This window comes from Lemur catta, chromosome 5 (genome assembly GCF_020740605.2).
Source record: "Lemur catta isolate mLemCat1 chromosome 5, mLemCat1.pri, whole genome shotgun sequence".
Classification (NCBI taxonomy): domain Eukaryota; kingdom Metazoa; phylum Chordata; class Mammalia; order Primates; family Lemuridae; genus Lemur; species Lemur catta.
This window is the reverse complement of record NC_059132.1, coordinates 95,458,488-95,464,797: the sequence shown is the minus strand read 5'-3', so window position 1 is coordinate 95,464,797 and position 6,310 is coordinate 95,458,488. Positions and strand designations below refer to the sequence as shown.

General features: G+C 37.5%; 1 pseudogene; it reads left to right on the top strand.

Annotated features, from left to right (window-relative positions):
• The first annotated feature begins 2,103 nt into the window (after nucleotides 1-2,103).
• Nucleotides 2,104-3,034, top strand: LOC123638826 (annotated as a pseudogene).
• Nucleotides 3,035-6,310: the final 3,276 nt, after the last annotated feature.

Genomic DNA, 6,310 nt, shown 5'->3' with positions numbered 1-6,310 from the left:
TCTTTTCCACAATATATTGAGATGACAGGACGGGAAGGGAAATCAATTATTCTTTTTCATTGGTCTGTCTGGTTTATGCAGATAGAGGAAAAGCCCTTTCCAAAGTCTGTTGATCTTTAAGGGTCTTTAATTCAAAATACTATTTATACCAGTGAGTCATATTTTGGGGTGATATTTCCTGAGCTCCTTCACTATTAAGAAATGGATGGATAAACAAATTGTGGTGTGTAATACAATGAAATACTATTCAGCAATGAAGAAGAATAAACTATTGGCTCACAACAAGTCAGATTTATCTCAAATATGCACAGTGAAAATGAATATGCAGGCCAAAAAAAGTACATAGTATATATTTTTATTTATATAAAATTCTGGAAATGCAAATTCATCTACAGTGACAGAAAGATCAATGATTGTCCAATTAATAGAGAGAGGGGCAAGAAGAAAGGATTACTAAGAGGTAAGAGAGAATACTGAGGATGATAGACATTTTCACTATCTTAAATGTGGCAATGGTTTCATGGGTGTGTGTATACACATACAAACTTATCAAATTGCACACATTTATTTAGTTATTATTTATTGTATTATACACCAAATATAAAGCTTATAAAGCGCCCCCAAAGATAAAAAAAGGACCAAGGACCAATGGCTGATATGACCTTTTCTCCTTGCCTGAAATTCAGCTGGAATGCCAGGAGCTGTACCAGCCATCTTTCCACAATGAATGAAGGAGAAAAAAATTAAGGGGTGTCCATTGCCATTTTTATAGAAATGTTAAAAGAAATGTATGAGGATATGCAACTAAAAATCTAGTATAGAAGATATGGAATTTTTAAAATGTGTCATTCTAAAAATGCATGAAAGGAGAAATAAAGAAATGAAACACATAGAACAAACAGCAAGATATATCATTAAACACAAATACATCAGGAACTATAATATATATAAATGGACTAAAATTCAATTAAAAGACAAAATTTAACTGGATAAAGATATAAAATCCATATTATATGTTGTTTGCAGGAGATACATTTGGACTGCAGAGATACAGAGAGGATCAAAAGGATGAAAAAGGTCTATACCGTGCATGCATAAACCAAAAGATAGCTATCGTATAAATACAAGGCAAAAACAAAACAAAACAGAAGAAAAAGCTTAAGACAAAGGGTAATACTAGAGAAAAAAGAGACATTTCAAGACAATAAAAGAGTCCATTCTATGGGAAGATATAATAATTCAAGATCAGTCTGTATACTATAACAGAGCTTCAAAATACGCATAGTGAATATGGTAGAATTAAAGGAGAAAGAGAAACTCAAAATCACTTTGAAGATTTTAACAACTTGTTGAAAATCTGAACTATTGAGCAATTTAACCTCATTTACCTACAGAAAACACTTCAGTCAATAACCAAAATAAACAAATACCCAGTCTTTTCTTATTTCTTTAACGTTAATTGATCTGTGTAGGCCAATTTTTTGAGGGAGGGCAAGAGAAAAAATTACATAGGTTTTCAAATTAATTTGCATCAAGTTGTACAACGAAATTCTCTTATTTTTAAAAAATTCCCTCTATTTTGATTTTTTTATCCTTGTTATTTCTAATTTTGTGTTGTGCTTTGCCCCTGATCCTCCCTCACCCACATTCCCTTCACTACCACCACTTTTTAATAGAGTTATATCTAGCTGTTTGCCAATAGTGTTCTTTAAAAAATTTTTGCCTGAAGGACCAGGATTGAACTTTATTTAGTTGTTGTTCTCTTACTTTTTTTTTGTTTATTTGTTGTTATTGATTAATGTTCTTATTTTGGATTCTTTGATTTCTTTTGTTTTTTAGTAGTTTTTAGCAAGTATTAAATTATTTTTCATGTTTATTTATTTAAGGTTAAGAGGCAGTATTTAGGAGAGCAGATGTTAGAAACTGAGGGTTTGGAGAAGATGCAGTTAAGGGGTATGATGATGAGAGTATACGGCTGGATTAGGAAGGAGAAGATCTTGTGAGTGAGGGGACATAAAATTTAGAGGCAAGACTTACCCGGAGTCCGGAGTCCTAGATGCAGCTGCGGCGCCTGAGGTTGATCAGCTTCCTCCTCCACTGCCCCGCACAGGTTTAGACCCGGTGTGCCCAGTGGGCTGCACCCAGGTTTAGCCATGTCCATCTCTGGGTGAACCCTGAGGCAGTAATGGAGCCATTGCAGCAGCAGCAGCAGCAGCATCAACAGAAGCGGCTAAAGAGAAGCAGCTGCACCTTCATCATCATCATCATCAACAGAAGCGGCTAAAGAGAAGCAGCTGCACCTGGCTCCTCTGCAGGTAGCTGCTAGAGAGAAGCAGCTGCACCTGGCTCCTCTGCAGGTAGCTGCTAGAGAGAAGCAAGGCCTGCAAATGAGAGGTCCCATTCTCGTATGCTGGTCGGGCAGCCCACTCTCCTTTCTGCCGCACCTGGAAGGCCTTCTGGCAGCCCTGTGCTGGGTCCCTTAGCCAGAGTTCCACCAGCCAAAGCAGTGGCCCAAGTTTTTTGAACCAGGCAATGCGAACTCGGAGCCTGAAGAAGAGGTAGGAGGTTTGGAAGATGAGGATGGGGATGACGAAGTTGCAGGCGTGATTGAGAAAGAAACCCAGGCTGCTTCCAAATATTTTCATGCGCAGAACGCACCTCGCCAAGACCCCCGAGGGGCACCAGTGTCCAATCCCCTGCCAGCATCAGGGCTCTCACCGCACGGACAGCCAGCTAAAGCCAACACCAAAGACGCCACCAAAGCTCCACCTTCTATTTTCACAGCAGGGCAGCCGAGCTGGACTCCGACGAGCAGCCCAAGCAGAAGCGTGGTGAAGCCTGGAGTGACGACGCAGATGGAAGCCGGGGAAGAGAGATCTCTCGAGATTTTGCCGGGCTACAGGCACCTGAAGGTGATTCTGAAAGGAAAGAGTTCCCGGATGACCTCTTCGTCTTTATGCAGAAGAAGGGCCAGACCTGGGTGACTTGCACCCTGGTGACCCCGTCTCCTACCAGCAGAGCAACCTGCCGGTAGAGGGGCCTGGGAAGAGTGGCGTGGGCTGAGGCGGGGCCCGCCCGGGCGGGAGACAGCGCTCTGTGGAGGCGGAGAGAGCTCTGGACTGATGCGTGCGAAGCCAGGGCCGGCTTTCCTCCCCTCCCCGCGACCTTGAGCAAGTCCTTCCCCCTCTGGTGACCACAGTTTCCCTGTCTATAAAATTAAAGAGTTTATTTAGAATTAACTTGCAGTTTTCTATATTTGTGATTATGCATCCACGATTACGTCTGTTGAGCTACTCTTAACGAACAAAAAACAAAACAAAAGCTCCTTTAGCAATTTTCTATCTAAATAAGTGGCTGAAAACTACACCAAGATTCTTCAAGACCAAATGCTTCACCTCTTTCCTTGGAGAGTAATGTGTTTTCTCTTTTGCTTACTGAAGCCAAATTGAATTAAATACATTGCCCTTGATTCTGTTTTCCCCTCAGACTATTTCTCTAGAAAAAATTGGTTAGATTTCAGAATCTGATGCCCCTTTTTGCTTACCTTTTGCCTTGTGTGTGTCTGTGCGTGTGGGTATGCAAAAAATACACACTTCTTTTCCAAAAATAAAGCCAAACAGTTTTAGAAAAAAGACTTATCTTCTATTAATTAATAAATACATAAATAGACTTATCTTTGTACCAAAATAAAGCTTAGACTATGTAGGGTCAAAGAAATCCATTTATTTAAAAAAATGTACTGAATATTTACTCTGTATCTAGTTTTGTTTTATATACTAAGGATGTGGTAGTGATTAATAATACAAACCAGGTACTGCTCTAATGGAGATGATATTCTAGTGGGAGTAAGTCTAGAAAGGGGTTGAATTAAGCTGTTTCTGAATATTTAGCCAGTCAAGTTTGTGCTGGGAACAAGTATGCCCCCAATTCAATATTGAGCTCTCTTGCAAGGTCTTAGATAAATTGATTGAAAAGAGATCTATATTACAGAGATTCTAGATACACAATTGGCAAAAATGATAAAAATTGTTAGTTCATTTTAAAAAACTAAAGTTATATACAGGAGATCATCTCATATTCACATAGAAGTAGATAGAATATGTGTGTCTATCACTGGACCTTTTTCACATGTGGAAACAAATTTTCATTAATATAGCTAACCAGTTTGTATCACTAAATCCAATTGATCTTGATGGAATATCCATGGTATCATTTACAAAGCCTCTACATAAAGAATCTCTACCCAGGGAGTCCTCCAAGGGGAGCTTTGCTATAGTCACCACAAGACATCCATCATGCTTTTCTCCTTGTTTTCCAGTTTCACAACTACTGCCCACAAAACACCTACAGAAACTTCTACATTGACATTATTAACAGTGCCTCTTAAGAGAATATTAGCATCCATGTCATATTATTGTCTCCAGATGCTCTAAAGTATTCTTGACAATTCATCAGCAATCCAGAAAAGATCTGAGTTCCATATGGAGGTGGGGAAGGGGCTAAACTTCTATGTAATTTCATGCCACAGCTGTCCTTGGGCTATGAAGTAGCACTCTTGTGTACAAAGTCCCCACACATTCCCCAGAAGAACTTCTCCAACTAGCTGGCCATCACCTCTGGCTGAGTCCAGTGGGATATATGTCATAGTAAGTAGGAGCTTGAACCCTGTAGTCACATAGAACACGTTCCCTTCACAATCCATAAAATTGCAGACTACAAAAAGCCAACTATTTATAATGAGTACTCTTTAAATACAGTTATTAATGAGTGATTAAATTCTGAACTATAAATAGATGTAGATTATCCAGGGAAAGTCTTATTTTAAAGCACATACTAAACTTCTAGTATAAATATGTAGTAATTATTCCCTGAAATATTTCTCAATACTTTAGCATATTGCTAGAAAATAAATTTTTATATGAGAAGATGAAATGTATATAAGGAAAATATTTAGCTTCTTTATCTTGACTTTCAATCATGAATTTCAGTCATAGAAATGGGAATCATTAATTGTAATCCATCTGTGGATGAAATGTTGGGAACAGCAGCAGAGGCAAAGACAAAACTGGATACCGTATCTGTGAAGCCAAGTCTACACTTATCTGGACGAGATCTTCACCTCAAAATTCAAAACATATTGGTTAACCAGCATCCTTCGGGAGTCATTCTTTCTTGGACTTCTTTTGGTTTAAAGACAGAAAAAATAAAATGCTATATAGATGGAGTAGCACATATTTTTGCTTTTTTAAATTGGTTTCCCCTTTTTAACTGTGATTGTTCTGTGAATTATAAGATCATAACACAAATATATATGACATTTAGCAATAGAATACGGGGGAACAACCCTACAAACTTTGTGACAGAATCAAATTATTAGTACTCTCAGAGATCATTTTGATAGTAATCCATCCATGTAAACTGAGCTGCCCTGATTAAAATGGAATTTAGCATTTGTTTCTGGGTATGTGAAGAAGTTTTGGTTCACATAAAGAGTGCCATTTTTTCAATTACTTGATATGGTTGAGTGATTTTTTAAAGACGATAAGGAAAAGAAAAGGAACATTTTCAACTTGACACTTTTCTGTTCAAAAAAACAAAACACCTCAGTTGAACAAAACAATATGGTTAGCATAATTATTCCTTAGAATTTCCTAAGGGAACAAAAATAATGAGTACAAATGAATAATATGGTCTTTCAACAGTGGCCTCTTTGGATTTCAACAGATTTCCTTTTTAAATTAAATGCAAAAATCCTAAATCTATTGAGAAATGTTCAACACATGGGCCACTGGTCACTCATCTAGTAACTTACTAAATTCTTTTCTTGTTACAGTCACATGGCATTGGAGGAATACAGCAACAACAATTTGATATTGAAATCTATGGAAGTCAAATAAAAATGGCCTTTAAGGGTTATAATCTGTGGCAAACTTCTGCCTAACAAACTGTCCTTGGAAAAACTGAAATCTATAATCATATTTTTCTTAAAGAAAACATTTCAAAGTCATTTTTGCTACTTGCTTTTGTTATTATTTCCTTGCTTTTGTTTAGTGTTTTAACTTCTATATCCAAAGTCATAATGTAACTTTCAACTTCCCTCCCAGTACTGATAATTTACTATTTATTCTTAGCTTTTATTACAAAAACAAAAAAGAAAAGAAAAAAATTGTTACCTGAGAGGGAGCAATTAGGTTAACTAAGTGTGTCCATTACATAGCCCTCTGGGAGGATAATTTAATTGTGTTTTCCAAATAAGAAAGAATGAGATACATTTGCCTCCTTCTCCTTTGAAGAGGGCCAGCAGGGCTTA